This window comes from Sylvia atricapilla, chromosome 6 (assembly GCF_009819655.1).
Source record: "Sylvia atricapilla isolate bSylAtr1 chromosome 6, bSylAtr1.pri, whole genome shotgun sequence".
Lineage (NCBI taxonomy): Eukaryota > Metazoa > Chordata > Aves > Passeriformes > Sylviidae > Sylvia > Sylvia atricapilla.
The window spans coordinates 15,375,528-15,393,868 of NC_089145.1; the positions used below are offsets into that span (position 1 = coordinate 15,375,528).

The window sequence follows — 18,341 nt, forward strand, 5'->3', positions numbered from 1 at the left end:
CAGCTAAGCCAAAGTTTAATATGCTATGCTATACTGTCTTTTATAATTTATCCCTAAAAGGCGCCAAATAAAAAAAAATCTGATATTTGTCATCTGAAACACAACCTAGGTCTTATTCCACCTAATTCCAAACCCCTGCCATGGGCAGAGTCACCTATCCCTAGAACAGGTTGATCAGAGACCCACCCAGCCTGGCCTGGAACACTTCCATGGATGGGGCTGATGCATTTGTCCTTAGGGAAGCAGTCCTGGTTTCCAACATTGGGACAGCCAGGGAAACAGCCCAGCTGTCTGTAACCTCCCAGAAATCCTTTTCCCCCACCTGGGGAGCAAGGATGCTCAGCCCTGCAGCCTCTCCCTCCAAATCCCTCCCCTGGGCAGTCTCAGCTGTGCTCACCACCCCACAGGACTGCTGCTTCCCCTAAAGGAATGCAACACATTTGGGAAGAGAACCATTTAACACCCAAACTGGATGCTATCCACTACACACTAGCCATAGGCAGCTTCCAGCTCCCAAAGAACTGCATGTTTCTTTTAAAAACACAATAAATCAGCAAGACCGAAAACATCCACTTGTTAAACACAAAGTTCTTTGTTAGGACTATTTCTCACAATTCTGTTGAGACAAGCAACACCAATCCTTTGTACTCAACTGAAACTTGCTGCAAAATCCACTAATTAAATCACCCATCCTGTTACACATCTCTAAAAGAGTTAAACATTTTTTAATGAAAAAAATATTCAAAACACCCAACAAAAAAGAATTTATTATTAGCGAATAAAACTGAATTCAAGAGAAGTATTAAACCAGGACATCAGACTGGCAGGGCTCAGCTGAAGTCATCCAGAGCCTCTACCTTTATTCATAGAAGGGAGCACTTTGGGTGAATCTTTTGAAAGATCAAGCACTCAAGAAAACAAAACTGTCTTCAGGTTGACATAAGCTATGCCCCTCAATGACTGCTTCAAGATAACAGCAAAGGCTGATTGCTTCAAGCGTAGGCAAGCACTAAGCACACAGAGAAAAATGATGCCAGAATCACTAGGGCTGGAAAAGATGTCTCAGACCAAGTCTGACCTTTGAGATTATGCTACCAAATAGTGGAGAGAAAGTTTGAAGGTAATTAGGCACAAAAATCAAATAGATAATGAAATTAATAGGACAGGGATTACCACGTATCAGTACAAGTACCCATTTAAAAAAATACCTCATCTAAGCAAAATATAAGTATGTGGGTGTTGGATCACTCTCTAAACTCTTCTTCTTTTACCCTGTATGTCTACATTTGGGCATTCTTGAGCACAAGTAAGCTGTGCAGACAAGGCAGGAGAATGGAAAGGTGAGTCGGTCAGTGGAAACATAAATGTTCCCTAAGTATCCAGCCCTTCTGTCTGCAGTATTCTCACTATAGCACAAGAATGACACACACGACAATGTGAACATAAATGGAGACAGCCGAGGCTCTCTGGATTCAAAGCCAAACATAGACAGGGTTAACAGCTCAAAGCCAACAACTGCAAGGAGCTGAGCAGCACCAATTCACATTTACTGTGTCCCTCAATGGCAGTAGACAGATTAGAGTGCTTAATTTAGCCAAGGCATGGGACCACAAGGGGGCAACAAAGCAAAGACTATCCCGTTCCTGTCCTTTTCCTAAACAAATACAAAACTCTAATAAGCATTAAAGTTGAAAGTTCATGTGCCGAAGTGCCAAAAAGATAAAATTAGGGTCAGGCGTTTGCCAAATCTCTTTGCTTGTTCCTATTAGAGAAATCAAGGTAATTTCCGAGGTAAGAACTGCCTCAAGTGCCAGGCACCCCACTACCTACCTCCTGTTCTGCATGTTCATGCCCATTAACCCGTTTATTTATTATTATTATTATATTATTATTCATGCGCATTAACTAATTTATTTTTTTTCACCCCTAGAAAAGCTCTTATAATTCATTGCTCTGCTCCTTCCAGGCTGATGCAGGAGATACCTTTCATAACCACCAATACACATTATGCCAAGCAAAGCAAAGATGTTTGGTCAGGCACTGCTGCTTCACGGCTGTTCCTTTGGTATGAGAGATATGACACCCACAAGGTGCCAGTGCAGCATCACAGCCGAGCTACTCACCCTGTTACACTGGCATTGCTATTTGACTTAGATCAATTGCACATAAGGAACAGAAGGTGCAAAATTAAGACATTAAATAAATACACATGGTGTCCTCATCCTCTGACACGAGCCTACTGTTTGTTGCCTTCCAAAACTCAGCTCTGTTTTTGTTTTGGTATTAGTGTAGTTGCTCCCTTCTCCACCTCTGAAGTATAAGAAGGCAGTGAGGCACCAGTAAAATAGAAAACAGGAAGTTTAGCTTGTTGGTTTGTGTTTTTTTTTCTTTTCCCCTTTCTTTTTTTTGACAGTTATCTCCTCTTTCTTCAGCCGGAAGTGAACACAGATCCTCAGTCACTGTCTAGGCAGACAAATCCACAGGAGTGAGTCACAAACAACAGTTGCAGGGACAGACTCTGCCTCAAACTTGAATTTGCTTAAGCAAAAATCATCCCGGGGCAATTTAACTGGCCAGCCTCAGAAAAGCAAACATTACAATTGTCACACAATGACCTTATCACGTTTACTATCACATTACCGTGATGACTATGACTAGATTTAAAAAAACAAAAACCATTTATCTCAATATAGATGCTAAGGATGTAAATTCTTCATCCAAACAGCAAATATCAGACAAACTAACTCTGACTGACTCCACGCTGGTATAATTTCTTTAATATATGTTTTTTCCTCTAAAGGAGAGACAGTCAGCAAACACTGGGATTTCCTAAACTCTAGCAGTCAGGCCTTCATCTCCTGCAAACCACGGCTGTTTTATCTCCTGAAACCCATTGGTTGTTTACCCTCTATGCACAAATGTGACCATCTTCAAGAAAGGAAGCAGAGTGATGAGTTCAGGCTCTCATCAGCTCTGATCTCATTCCGTGATTGTGGGGCCAAGCAAGCATTAGAGATGAGGAGATAGGCTGTTTAGTTTTTCATGTTGTTTCTCCCAGGTTACAAAGTAGCATCTGTTTTTCCATGTAGATGTCACATCTACTGCATCAGTAGATGCATTCAACATTACTTAGCTGTGTAGTTAAGTCATATCTTACAGTGCTATGGCTTTTCTTAAACCAAAAATTTTGCAACTGGCTGATCTCTGTACTTGATGTGAAACCACACCACCACTGTTAAAGCAGCGTGGACATTACAAAGCTAAAGTTTTCTTCCATGGAGTCAGTTTTAGTAGTACTAGGACAAGGAGAGCTGTGTCCTCTCAGACAGCACTATTTTACTTGAAGCCAGTTGCTCTGGCTGTCTTTTCAGCTCAGTTTTCCCAGGCAGCTGCATCCTGGTGGAGCCAGACGCAGCAGTGGAGCTCCCAGTGTGCATGAAACAGCACCAGGGAGCAGCATTCCAATCACATTTTGAGCTCATGGACATTCCCAGCCTGTAACTGGACTAGGGACACCACCACCAAGAAGAAAATCATGAACACAGACACTGGTGTACAGAGAGTCACACAAGGCAGTGTCTGCACAGGTGTGCATATGTGGGCAAATATTTAAAACATAATAAATTTTGTCTTGCTTCACTGTGTCAGTCAGGCAAGTTAGGTAATTTTTTTGTCTTGAACTAGGTTTGAGAAGCTAGAGCATTTCCACAAAAGAATCATTCAGCAGACAAGGGAACATGGCCAGGCAGCATATGTGCTGTACTTAGCAACAGATAGGAAACACATTAGGACCTAAAGGTAGATTTAATGTTTTCTGACTATTTTAGGCTATATTTTGACTTACAGACAGACCTATGGCTTTTTCCCTGACCTCAGTGTGAGCTGCAGGAACTTGACACATTGTAGGTAGCTATTGGTACTGTGCAGCCTTCAGCCCTGAGCTGCTGAGTTTTTTCTATATTTAACTATGATTTTTGAACATTAGCATGTCTTTTTTGTGGCTTGAAACAATGTGTGGAATGATCAAAGGAACAATAAACCACTTACTGAGAGATAACAATGCTCATTCAGTGAATGTCACAGGTAGGAGAACTGATAAAGGTTTATAAAATATGTCCAGTGATATGACTAGGAACATTAAAAAAAAATGGTGCATGAGACATGCTGGAAGAACTTACTCACCAGATTAATACAGTCTCATGCACATGCAACTCTTATCATCAAAACCATTACTAAAATGTGGGTAGATTTCATTCCTTCTTGCAGTGTTTCTTACATAACTCCCAGTGGGAGTCTATAACCAGGAAAAGGCTGCTATTAGGATATAAACTGAGCTGCGACCTTAAATACATTTAATAGATGAGAAGGCAGATGCAAAGTTCAGCTCAATTTATATCAACTTGAGCTCTAACCATCCAGGAAGACAGTTTTTCCTTGTTCAATGTCACGAGCTGCCTTAAGTCTGGTTTTTCTAACCATTTTTATTCATTACATCTATCAGTCTTGAAGATACCAAACTACTAGTGCCCTTGCATACAGGAAATATTGTTTTAGCTGGTAACTGCCAGCTAAAAAGCATCTGTGCCTTTTTTTTTTTTTTTTTTTTTTTGTTCAGCATGAGTTCAGTGGCTAATTGCAGTTCATCCTCTCTGTCTACTTGAGGAAATTACTGCAACCAAAAAAGAAATATTCTGAGAAAAAGGAAAATGAAGAAAATGTCTTTAGTGTGTTTCTATGTGCTTAACATTCTTAGCCCCCTTCTTGAATCTCTGTCTGCCTTTATTTTTACACAACTAGATTGTTTGTCTTTGAATGCACAGCTCTGTTCAGTCACATACATCTATCTTGTAACTCAGGGGAGCTTTTGTTTTGTGGGAATTTGTTAGTTTGTGGGATTTTCTACAGAGTAAATAACTTATTTTTGTCATTTAGCTTCTAACTATGACAGGTTTCTTAAGTAAACTAAGTAATTTAAAGTTTAACCTCCTCTAAGTACAGAGCTTTACAAGGACTGGAAGGATGACATTAAGAATGAACAACACGAGTGTGCAAATTAAACTTGGGAAGATTCTTATCTCCATCATCATAATTTGCAAACTCTAATGCTGCTGCATATCCAGTTCACATTAGTTCATTAAAACATATGACAGCATCATTATTTCATCTTTCATCCCCATGGCTTAAACTTGCTGACACATTTCAGACTGTGAACTCAAAGGTCAATGGTATCAGAAAAGGACATTTTCATGCAGCTTTCCAGGTTACAAACAGCATTATTGCAATGAGGATTTAAATAGACAATCTCAGGTAAGAGACACACTGAAACCTCTTTCATTTTGTCATATATTCTGGTGTGTTTCATGCCAGCAAAGTAACTTCTTACTTAATTTACATCAAGAAAATCATCATGAAAACCTTCAAAAGGTTTTTTCTACTACAAGTCGACATAAATCCCTGACCATCTCATATAGTCATTTCCACAGTACAAACGAGAAAACATTCAGAACTAACCCATATCAATTAATTTCATACTTCTTTACAGTGAGGCACCTGGTTTTTGTTCTTTTACTCCACATATTTTGGGATTGCTTCAAAAAAAAATCAAAGAAAAGGTAAAAGAAGGGGAACAGGTAGAACTTGGAAAATCAAGGACAGCTGATAGCACGAGAAGAAAAGTCTATGAACATAAAGGGCATTACTTGGAATTGAATACAGGATGGCAATTGATTTTATGGGATCATCAAGGTATAATGTCAAGTACAAATACTAACCAGTGCTTTTAAAGGTGAGAAACTCAGGGCTGTTTTTACAAAAGAAGCAAGAGTTCACAAGGCACAGAAAACTTTCATCCTTAATGAAATTCACACAAGTAAACACCTTGTGTGTGTAGGTTTATGCTGAGCCCTTTAGCAAGTCTGAACTGAATACTTAAAGAACACTAACTCTGTCATGACTGTGGAATACCAGAGCACAGTGCCAGGCTACTGACAGAAAGCTAAATAAGCATTTCATTATCCACCTGGTGGACACCAGATGTCCTCCATCGTTTACTCCATTAAAAATAAAAAAGTTTGTAAGAGGTGAAGGTACATGGTTAGAAAGAATGAACCTGTACTCAATTCCTCCTTGCCCATACCTTAAGCCAACTTTAGCACTCTAATTACTTATTAATTAAAAATTAAAATTATTTATTAAAAATTAATTTTATTAATTACAGTAGCTGGTCATGTATTAGCATAAAAAGGTTATATCACGGCAGCAAGGAGTTATGAGACCAGCAACCTACACAAACCATACCTGAAGATGAAACAAGTTCAAAAAAGAATAAATACATAGAGAAGTACTTTAGCGCCAATTAAAAAAATAAAAATAAAAATAGTGGTTTAAGTCTCTGGCCATGCAGGTTCTTTGCATGTTTTGCTCTAAGGCTTTGTGATATCTTCTGTTTTGTTTTTGAGGCAGGGGAAGGAAGGAGGGGCACAGCCCCTCCCCATCTTCCAGCCTCTCTGCAGCAGGAGGATGCCCAGCAGGAGAAGCACCCCCACATTCATGCAGAGAAGCATGACTCCCTCCAGGAACTGGCTACAGCAGTTTCCTGTCCAACACACGCTTCCTCTCTGTTATGGCCAACACAGGTCAAGCTTGCAGACAGGTCACTGTTCTCAGCTGTCACCATCAAAAACCCTTCAACAGACAAAGTGCAAATAGTCTGTTTGTCTTAGCTTAGTTCTATCTGATGGAGCTTCCTGTTAATATGTATTTGTTCCAACTCCTAAGGCAAAGTAGAGTTGGTGTTTCCTGAAGGAAACAATGGCATAATTTTTAACCAGCTCCATGACTCCTTGTCAAAGAAATGTTGTCTTCTGGCTCCCATGTAGGAAAGCAGATTTATTCCATAAAGAAGATCACATACACTGCAGGCTAGTCTGATACTATGAAAAATAGGTTAACTGTACAGCTAAATAGGCAAGGCTTCTATCACACTTACCTGGTTCTTCTGGGAGGTTAAAATCTGTAAAAATGATTTAAATTATGGGCAGTGTACCAAAGCACAAAGCACACAATGAATCAAAAGTAATTTAGGATACAGCACCAGAATTATTGCAGGAAAGGCCTGTAAGGTCTTGGCAAAGGTTATGATTGCAGTAGAAATGCAAACCAGACGTCAAGGTGCTTCAAGAGGAAAGGTTAACTACTCACAAAAAGCAATGTTATTGCATCCTCCAACGAGGTATTGGTTCCTTTGAGAACAGACATGGATTAACAGGAAAAAGATGACAGATACTGAGTAAGAAAGTGGAAAATGAATACTCTATATTTAAAACAAGTGTATGACCAAGAGATGTGAACCACTGGGCTGCAGAAAATTTATCAGCCCTCTCCAGCTAATTCACAACAGGCTTCCAATGTACCTCATCATGAACATGAAACCCCAACACAGCAACACAACAGCCATGGAAGGGGTGAGTTCACATGCGCCGTAATGGCATCACCCAGAACTAGAAATCAAGAGAATTTCTGCAGTTTTCTTTACATCAGGCTTAACTAAGGGAAAAGGTGTCATTTTTTATCAGCCAGTTCTGGAGACATGTTCTTTTAATGGGGGAAAAGAAAAATGTTCTAGAAACTGAGTGGTCCAATACAAGTAAAACTTGGTTTGTAGTTGGAGTTTTATACAATTGATCTGAGCACTCAGTACAGAACTATCCCACTTTTCTTGTAACAGCAGATTTAAGGCAGCAGAGTTTAAATTATTTAGTATCCAAATGTTAGAAGAAAATTATTAAAAGTTCTCAGACTATAAAACACAGCTTCTGAAATATTGCCTAGACTAGACTATTCCTCTGCTTTAGAAATACTTATTTATTTTAGGTTATCAAACCTAAATTAAATAAATCTCTCTAAATAAAATACTCTTTTAGAAAAAGAAATACTTTTAATAATTACTTTCCTTAAATACGTAATATTTCTTTCAACAAGAAACAAAACAAGGCAGAAGAAAGGAAACATTGCCTCCACACCAAAGGAGAAAGGCACTATGCCACAATCTTGGACAGCTGATACACTAGTGCACAAAAAGGATTGTATGGCAGTACCAATCAGGGCTATGGTTCTAAATGTTCCATAAGAAATACCCACATTTCTAGCTCTCTAAAGACCCCTCCATGACAGGGAACTAATACTGATATTTTCGACAGCATCCTTTGTTCTTCAATTGTGAATAGAGTGAAACAGTGGAAGGGACTAAAAATAAACAGAGAGATAAATATACAAATGGGGAAGAATCAAACACGCCTTGAGCTACTGACCTGGACAGATACTTCATATGATTTATTGCAAATGCCACAAGAGTGATACCAGACCTGAGCAACTGGCCTACCTCCTCACCTGATGCCCCCCAAATGACTTTTCGAGCTCCTTTCTGCTAAAACCAGTGTCTGAAAGGCACTTTCATCACTGCTGGCAAGTAAGGTGAAGACCGTGAGAAAGATCTGAAGCTGGGATAAGTGCTCCCACCAGGGTTCCCATTATGACCCTCTCCTTTAATTATTTAAAGGTATAGTTGACAGATGCTTTCACAGAAATCAGTCTTGGCATGTCTTTTGAGCTTTTCCACATTCAGCTCTCAGCTGCTCTTTTCTAGGGGCGCTGAGGGGAGAAACATGGCACCCTTCATGTGTCAGAGCTTAGAAACAAGGAAGAGAAACGAGAGGACAGGTTGACATTCCTAAGGTGAGAGCAGAGGGATTCAGCAAACAGACACATTTCCATTTCCAGGGGACAGAAAGTATTTGCTGAGGGAAAGGCGTGACGCTTGAAAGCTACAGCAGCTGGACTTGTTAGTTTGCTTTAAGCATGATGGAAAGTTCAAGTGCCCCTGGAAGAAAAGAATGAAGAGACTCTAGAAAGCCACAGACAGCTTTTAATTTTATGATGAGAGAACTTTTCTGTAAATACAAAAATCTCTATAAACGCATGCCATGAAATACAGGAATGCTCAATACTCCGTTTCCTCAAAAATGTCTAAACAGATTAAATTTCCAAAGTGAAATCCACTCTATGCTTAAAAAGCTTTAGCATTGTCCCCTCACCACACAACAGTTTTTCAGACTGAAAGTTATAAGGATAATTATTTCTATTATTCCAGCAGTCAATTTGGCTGTTAGTGGAAATTCTAATCATCTATAGCAAGGCTAAAAGTTCTGCTGTATCATTTGAACTCACCTGCCCTGAATTAAATAAGGTAACATTAAGAGAAAATGGTTCAAGAAAGTTATAATCAGTTCTGAGGCCTGCATCTGAGAGGCATTTCAAGGTGGTTTAGTGTCCAAAACACAAATGTTTCAAAATGAGACTTCAAACATGAAGACTCAATGAGCAAAGAAGTTCCTTGTAAGAGAAGTTGAAGTGATAAAATATGTTAGATGCTTTATACACTAAACGTTACAGGAGAAGCTCCTAATCAAGAATACAGTGGCTATATGTAACATTAAAAAAAAAATATATGTAATCAACTATTAAATGGACAAGCAACCCTGCTGTGGGTAACAACCCCCAGCTGCCAGACATGTGCTTTACTTTTTGTGCCAACTTGCTTCCAATTCTAAAAGCCCCAAGGCATCCAAACATTTCTGGGAATAGCTTTTTGATGCTGTGGGAAAAAGAAACTCTATTTATCTTGTAGCAAAATCTCAGATTCTGTCAGGTAACTTCCAGAACAAGGATTCATCAAAATTCATTGGTGAAGAAGACTTGAGGACCTTTTGTGGCACATCTGAAAGCCAGAGCCTTGGGAGGGGAAAGATACCATAGTACCATAATTCTGATATGTAACAGCACAACAGCATGAGGAAGCCAAATTCCAGTGTGCTATTCCAGTGTTAATACAGTCATAAAATTATTCATCTTACAGCTCTTACTGAGGCATTCAAAGTAGACACAGCAAGTGCTTGCTATCAGCATGCATACATTTCTGGAAACAGTGATAGAAGTCAGAAAGAGGCAAAACAATTGTTTCGCACATTGACAGGAATAATAAATGACATTCCAGTTAACTGTTAACATTGCAAGGCCCAATATTATATGTAAATGCTTGAATATTTAATAGTTTCAATTGCATGGGGGACAGCATGCAGTACATCTACAACATTAGGATATCAAAAATCTTAAATTACATATATTTAGGACTCAAAAGAGTTTCAGAATCCTACTTCCTTTAGGCTTTATAAACAGCAGAAAATTTTCAAGCATTAAACCATAATATATATATTTTCTGCATATCCCTTTCTAAAGTGCCAGTATTTCTATGTGTGCATTTAGTTTTATATGTGGTGCTGTAGAATGAAGAACAATAAACATAAATCTGTAACACATTTAAGTACAAGGGGGCAAGGATTGATGAGAAGCAGACCTGGAAGGGGTCTCTTCTGGAAGTCATCATTTCATGGCTAAACTACCAGGAAATATCAAACTGTGACTTTCTGTCAAAGTTCAGTGCCCTTGAGATTAAGCTGCCATTTCAAGTGTACGTTTAGAACGTGCCTAAAATGCATTGATAAGATCCACCAACACGTTAGCAACATCCACTGGAGTAACACATGACCTCACGGCAAAATTATTCTCCAAGATACTACTCTTGGCCCTGAAACACCAGTCATTTTATAGGAGTATTGACAGCATTCCAGCAGCATCCAAAACCCTAAGGGAACCACGGGGTCAGGTTCAGCCAGCCCTGTGACACCGCACTAATGTGTGTCAGTCATTCCACGCACACAACTGGCTGCCAACCACGATCTGCAGTAAGAAACTCTCTGGTAGTCATTTGTTTCTTGGGGTCTACTAATTCCACCAATTCAGTCATGGGAATTTATTGTTTAAAATCCTGTGGATTGTGGTATCACTCTGCAGAGAGAGAAAAAAAAAAAGGCAGATCTGAAAGCTGCAGAGAGAAACACCATAGAATCACCCATCAAGAACACTGAACTTTCTGCTTTGCTTTTCAAAAATCAAGGATTTCTATGGTTACAACAAAAGCTACTAAAAGCAGCCTAAAATTTTGAAGGCACTTCTGAAAGCGCATCATAATTAAACCATTACACTTCCCGTGCATCAAATCATCCATAAAATCCTTCAATGTAAGGAACAGATTTGCAGGTGTGTTCCTCATCCAGGAACACAGCCATTATTCTTTTGAATAAATTTTTAACTAAAAGCATTGATCCCTTTTGAACATGCAGTGCAAGTTACAGATACTAATTGTTTCTGACCAATCAATCCTTAGTGAATTTATAAACTACAAAGTTAGTCAAGTGGAAGATTCAGGATCCTTATTCTATGCTAACTGACAAATTTCACAATAACTAAAAATAGGCAAAATTTGCGATAGGGAGGACGCACTTGCAAGTCACAAGATAAATGAAAGAAAATGACAAAAGATAAAAATAGTTTACCTCCCTTTTGAAACTCCAGCTATAAAGAAATATTTCTTTTTTCTATCTTCTTATTTCCAAATTATTCTAGAAACAGGCTTGCACAGAATAAAACACATCATTTTTATTTTTTCAGAACAGGCTAAGTTCCATGGAGTGCTTGATTTCCTTGTAGTCCTCAGGACTAGGTGGAGACAGAGATGGTCAGAGGAGGAGTCACTGTCTGTTTATCAATGTTTAAAACCCCATCTGCAACGATCAATATTGCTTTTAAAAATGCAAAGCACTTCAAAAGCTGCAGAAGGCTGAGGAACACCAAAGTCATCGGTGCAGCAGAAGCCTGAAGGACACAGTTTGATTACAGCCATTACTGAAACTGCACCTGTGCCATTGGAGAATACTTCTCCCTGCAGTTTCACCTTCGTCAGTACAAACAAAAGCATTGTTCTACTTGGAAAGTCTTTGGCAGCAGAATGGGGAAAATAACAAAGTATCTGTAATGTGCACAGCACATAACATTTGTTTCATAATCTGATGGAGCAAATTAATTTCTTGACCAGCTGACAGGATATGCTTAATTAAAAGGGGAAAAAAAATGTGTGGAAGGGAGCTTTCTTAATCTGGGTACTCCCTTTTTCCTTCTCCAAGGAATTGCTGGGCAGATTCCTGCTCCACACAGTCTGCATGTGACTTTCACCTGAAACAACCTCGAATGTCAGAAACCCAGAACCAGTGAAAACCTCTTGCTTTTATGCCTCTTAGATACTGTTTATATTTTTTAATGTTTCTTAGATAAATACAGTAGATGGTGACACACATTTTTTACTATCTGCTGCTCAAAGGGCCACAACCATAAAAAAAAAAGGAAAAAAGTAAATATCAAGGTGTCTTTCCCATAAAACAATCACTTTTTGATAAGGTAATTAACACTACTGATCTCAAATAAAATTTTAAAAATCGATCTAAGGACAACTAATTGATAAACCTAATGTTTTCCAGATTTCCTTTTATATACTGCTTCTCACTACTCAACAAATACCAAGATAAAGTCATACTACTCTGACATATCCTAATCAATTCTTAATTGGGAAGAAGGATGCAATTTCACATCATCCATCTCTGACGCAGACTTCTGAGAGAACAGTATCTGTAATAAAAATTATTACTTTTAGTATGACTCTGGCTCCTGACCTACATTTGAGCTCCAAAAAATCTAGTATTGCAGGACCATAAAAAGCGAGGCACACCAGCAAAAACAGTATTTGTGTTTGAGCACTGAACCTCCTCATAATATAGATTTCAACACAAAAATCAAAAACAAGAGAAACCAAACAAAAAAAACCCCATAATTATTTGAACAGTGAGAATCTTCTTTATCTGAAACAATAATCCCTGGACTTTTAGAAGTGATCTATAGAGCTTTTGTTCTTTGCTGAAGTTGGCAGAGAGGTTTCTCATTCACCTCAGCCACTTAAGCATAAGTTATAGTATTATCACACCTACAGTAGACAGTTCCAGAAACAGGCTCCTTTTTAACCAATTAAAATACCCTGTTTGAAAGGTTTTATTGTTGGTTTTTGTTCATTTTTCTGAGACTGACTCCTTTACCTAAAAGTAAATTGTCAGATAAATTGCTGCTGCTCCCTACCACGGTTAAGACACAGGAGCCCAGGAACAATCTGGGGATGGAAACTGCCTCGAGTCAGGCATTTACAAGAGGGGAGAAAAAAAGAGAAAAAGATTCACTGGAGAAATAAATGATGTGTGTCTGGAGAAACACAGGTGTGGGAGAATCGAGACTCCTGAGGGAAGACTCCAGCAGATGGCCCCAAAGCAACAGCAAGGCTCAGCACAGCTCAGGCACAGCCAGTGCCATTCCCAGCAGCTTTCTGTACACCCAGCAAAGGCACCCACAGTCCCAACTCCACTTAGGTCTGCTGGTACTGATGCATTTAAGAATGCACAGTTGTTTTATTAAAGTGAGTAGAAGCTTTACTTAGTTTTGTTAGTTAGTTAAGAACATAAACAAGTATGTTAGTTAAGAATATAAACAAAGACACAAAACTAAATCTGGACAGAAGTTGTGATCACTTAAACAGACATTCAGTTTTTTTAATTAAATTTTTCCAAGGATTGTACTTCTAGTTTTTATGGTTAGAGTTTCACAGCTTTTCAAAAGCTTCTTCCATTGTGATTAAAAAAACCCTTCAAATCATAGTAGAAACTATTTTAGGCAGACATTTCCAGTGTATTTTAGGAAGAAATTTCCCATAATAGAAAGTTAGAACAAGAGTAGGACACATATTTCATTACATGTCATTACTCCCTTCCAAAGTTAGTTGTGTCAAAGCTCTTTTAAGAAACTTAGGTATGGTTTCCCATACAAGGACATTTAAAAAGCACATGCTCAAACAGCAACACATTCTGGTTAAAAATCACTGCATTCTGAAATGGTCCTTTCAGGCCTCATATGCAAGTGTCTGCCTTAAATCTATCCCTTCACAAAACTTTTCACTAAACACAACTGAAGAATCAAACTGGCCTCCCACTATATGCAGGAATAGGGAGGAAGGTATGCTTGGACACAAGGAGGTGTGCTGATGAATGAAATTGCTAACTTAATACAGAGATAAAAAAAAAAAATAAGATCCTAACTTTCCAATTTTTATTTTTTAAGTGAAACAATGGGATAAAGAGTACCAGATCAGATCACAGAATCATGGAATGGTTTGATTCCTTAAAGATCAACCAGTTCCAAACCCCTGCCATAGGCAGGGAGAACTTCCACCAGACCAGGTTATTCAGAGCCACATCCAACCTGGTCTTGAACACTTCCAGGGATAGGCCATCCATAACTCCTCTGGGAACGAGTTTTAAAGAAATTCAGTAGTACCTAGTTCTCTTAACCTGCTTTTTCCCTAAATTCCACCACCTTCTTATTTGCCAGCTACAAGCTTGTCATGCATAAAGACTGAGACTTTAAAAATACATTACAGACCAAGAAAATAAAGTTCTGCATAACTTCTACCCCAAGATTCTTTCTGATCTCACACAGTTCCCTTGCTCTTCCAGACTTGCCTTTACTGAAAGCATAAGCCATGCTATGTACTGCCAGCCTACAGGCACAGAGCACATGCACTGGTCAGGTTAACATTGAAAAAGAAAAAAAGAAAGTGGATGGCAGCTACTTTCTACCTCCTAAGTGTAAATTTCCACTGCAGTCAGTGACCCATGGAGCAATTATCATCTCCATTTGCCAGCAAAGAAAATTGAACAGCAGGGAGATTAAGTGACTTGTACAAGGTCATGTAGCACGTGTGATGCAGAGCTGAAGATAGATCCCAAAGGATTTGGCTTCCAAGAGTGAGTTGCACACAGCTGGGCCAGCTCTTTGCACTGAAGAAGCCAGCAGGCAAGGGGAGAGCAGCCTCACGTAAGTCACACTGGACAAAGACAGAAGTCAGCACCTCTGAGCCGCTCCCCCGTTCCAGTAAAGCCACCACCAAGCCTCAGCATGGACACTGCAGATGTTGTCAGAGCAGAGGGGACAAAGCTGCAGCAGCCCAACAAATGCAGCACACCCACCAGCCTGCTGCCCACCCTCCCTGGTGCCCAATGCTGACCCTGCTGGTCAGCCAGCTCAAGGGGGAAGGCCCAAAAAACTGAGATCACCCTCAGGAAAGACCCTGATCCGATCCATATGCATCCTTGGGGCTCTCTTCTCTTCTGAGGAAGGGCTCCACATGGGGAGAGCAACCCCTGCATATCCCCAACTTGGCAAATCCTCAGGCAGGATCCTGCCTGAGGGACAGGGGCATGTGTGACAAACACTGAAGCTGCTCTGGCCATGCCGAAGGTTCTCACCCTCATTTTTAACACACATCTTCCCTGTCAGGACAAGCTGTGTAGCTGCTCAAATAGCAAGAAATTTGCCTCTTCTTGAATAATTTCTAAGCATGTGGAGAAAGTATTTCCTTGATAATTTCACACAAGGGAGTGAAAGCAAAAAGCAGAAGTTGATAAGAGTCCCTTAAAGTTGGCTTTATGCATTGAGAAAATTATGCAGCATGGGTAAGTTGAAGGCCTTAAAAACTGAAGTCATCCAACTTATAAACTGAGGCCAACTGAAAAGAGGAGACCACTGGTAATGATAACAGAATAGAAAAAGAGCAAAATCATCCAATTAAAAAAATAAACACCAAAAAAAGAAAAAAAGGCAAAACTCAAGGAAAAAAGGGCTTTATAGCAGCAGCATGTATGCTTTCAAGCAGAGCAAAGCTGCGTTTATCAAAGATGAAACAAAGTAGTAACTCAAATCCAAGATGACTATAACTTATCCAAGTTTTACTTGGGATAAAGACACCCAGAACCCTCTATTGCTCCTTGCATCTTATACTAGAAAAACAAGAATCTGTGTTGAAGATAAAACCCCATGTAACAACTTAGAGCATTAAGGAAGATCAGTGTTTCCTATCAGAGACAAGTGTGTAGCACTGTAGCCAGGTGACTTTTTTCTTTATAAATACATTGTGATTTAGATAACAAAGGGCTGAAATGCACCATTCTTTGAAGAAGCTGACTCTATTCCATTAACTTCCCAAACACCAAGGAGGTATTAATTATACACAAATTTTTACACACAAGTCCATTGTTTAATTCAGGATTTGTGTAAGCAGAGATCTCTACTTACACACAGATGAGGACACACATCACTGCAGTGGGCAAAGACACAGATCCCTTTGCACCACTCAGTCTCTGCAGCAAGACAAGTCCTCACAGCAGCATTCTGGACTGAGATAAAGTAATTCTTATCTAGTATAAGACATCTAACCCCTGCTGAGGCTTCATTTGCTTTTTACAAACCTGTGTGACCTTTCAAATGTTATCATGGGCAAATCTTCCAATGTTTCTTTCTGGCCTTGTTAACATTGAACAAGTTGTGGAACTTGGCAATGAAGAAATGAGCATTTGAGCAGTGATCAAGCCCAAAGACATCCAGAGTGCTACGACCTTCAAAAAGCTGTATCAAGTATACAAAATCAAGTGCGAGTGTGAAATATCAAAGATGTCTTACTTCTAGTAAAGGACAGGAAGATTTGGGTTTCTAATTTTATTCTAGAGGAAGGAGAACAAAGGAGAAAATCTAAAGCTGTGACTCCAGTGCAGGTATTTTACCCAAGTCAGCAATAAAGCCATCTTTAATCCAAAGCAGTACAAATACAGATTCACAGGTATTACTGCACACCATACAAAGAGGAAATGATTAGAGTGTAGCACCAATACAGAACAATTAGCCACTGCCTTCTCATCATTCAGAATGAAGCTTAAAGCTATATTTGTTACATGTTTAAGGATAGTAAAAAAGCAGGATTAAAAACTTTTCTGTACCATTTGTTCCATCAAAGATTAAGCTCTGTAAGAAATTACTGGATATACCTAAATTTATGTTAAAACTTATGGATCAGTGTCCCAAGTCAAAATTTATCTTTTCTCAGCTACATGCCTCTGGTCTTAGAAGGTGAAAGACACCTTGCTTTGTGGAACAGAGCCTGAATGGGAAACCACAGCGCAGCTACATGCAGGCACACGCTTCCTTTAGAAGCTGTGGGATTATTTTATTCTTTGAAACATGTAACATTCTTCAAGCTTTACCTCTTGTGGTCCATTGTCCACACCATGACATCACCCTCAACACCCCAGATACCAGCAGCCTTGGCAACTCAACAAGGTCATGCCTGGTTATGGCTGGGACAGGAGACAGCTTGTGAACACCGGGTGCCACAGGCTCCCAAAGCCTGGCTAGAGCTGGCACATGGATCCAATGCCAAGGGCATCCAGAAGACCTTCTGCTGCTACATCAGCAGCAAAAGACTGAAAAAGGGAAACATGGGCTTATTGCTCCATGGAGTGGGGGATTTGATGGCATAGAGACAGATAAGCCAATGCATCCAATGCCCCCTTTGCCTCAGACTCTACCAGCAACATCTCCCTGACTTCTGGATGCAAGGTTCAAGGAGGAGACACACCATCAGGAAGAAAACCAGACTGAGTTAGGGATGACTTGAGAGAACTCCTCCTATACCAGGACACAGGACTAGACACAATGTGTCTGAGGGTCCTGAGAGAGATGGTCCATGTGACTATGTTACCTTTGTCACTCAGGTCCCCCTGACTGAGGAAAAAGGCAAAAGTCACACTCCTCCTCAAAACAGCCAAAACAAAAGAATAGAGCAGAGATATTTCTCTATGCTAAAGCTGAAAAAGTCACACTCTACATCCCCATATCCAGTGTCTTGCCACAGACTGCTCTCATTCAACTTCACTGGAAGTTCACCCACAAAAGCTACATCCAAGGCACAGACATGAGGGCAAAAAGCCAACAATGGAGGAATCAGGAAAAAGGAAATCCCTTGCATCACAAAATTCATCTGTCTGAAACCATCTGGAAATTGACTCTTCAGGATATAAAGTTCACAGCATACTTTCTAAAGAAATGCAAGCAAAAAAGATTCACAAGTTTCCTGGGCTTTGACCCAGAATAGACTCGAACATCCTCATCTGGTTCTATATAGTTCAGAGGAAGATTTAAGTGAAAGGTAAAAATTTTCCATGCTAAGACAGACAGCCCCTTCCTCATCCTTCTCCAACTAGTCCCACTTAATCCTTTCATTCCTAAAAGAATGAAATCCTGCTGTCTCATATCTCTAGGGTGACATGGTACAGACCAGAACTCTGTGCATCCAAAACTCAGGGAAACACATACAACAGCTACTCTCTTCAAACCACACATTTGGAGGAATCCTGTGAGTGACTTATCAGTCACCACACAGTCCCCGCTGGCATTTTGCAGTTTCTAATGGATTTTTTTTAATCATGGAAGATGTGGATAATTCAACTTGACTGATGATGTCA

At 39.6% G+C, this 18,341-nt stretch overlaps 1 protein-coding gene across 2 annotated transcripts in view; it reads right to left on the reverse strand.

Moving 5' to 3' along the window:
* Nucleotides 1-18,341, reverse strand: part of KCNQ1 (potassium voltage-gated channel subfamily Q member 1) — a 330,886-nt gene that overhangs the window by 291,332 nt on the left and 21,213 nt on the right. The gene's annotated exons all lie outside the window — the stretch shown is intronic.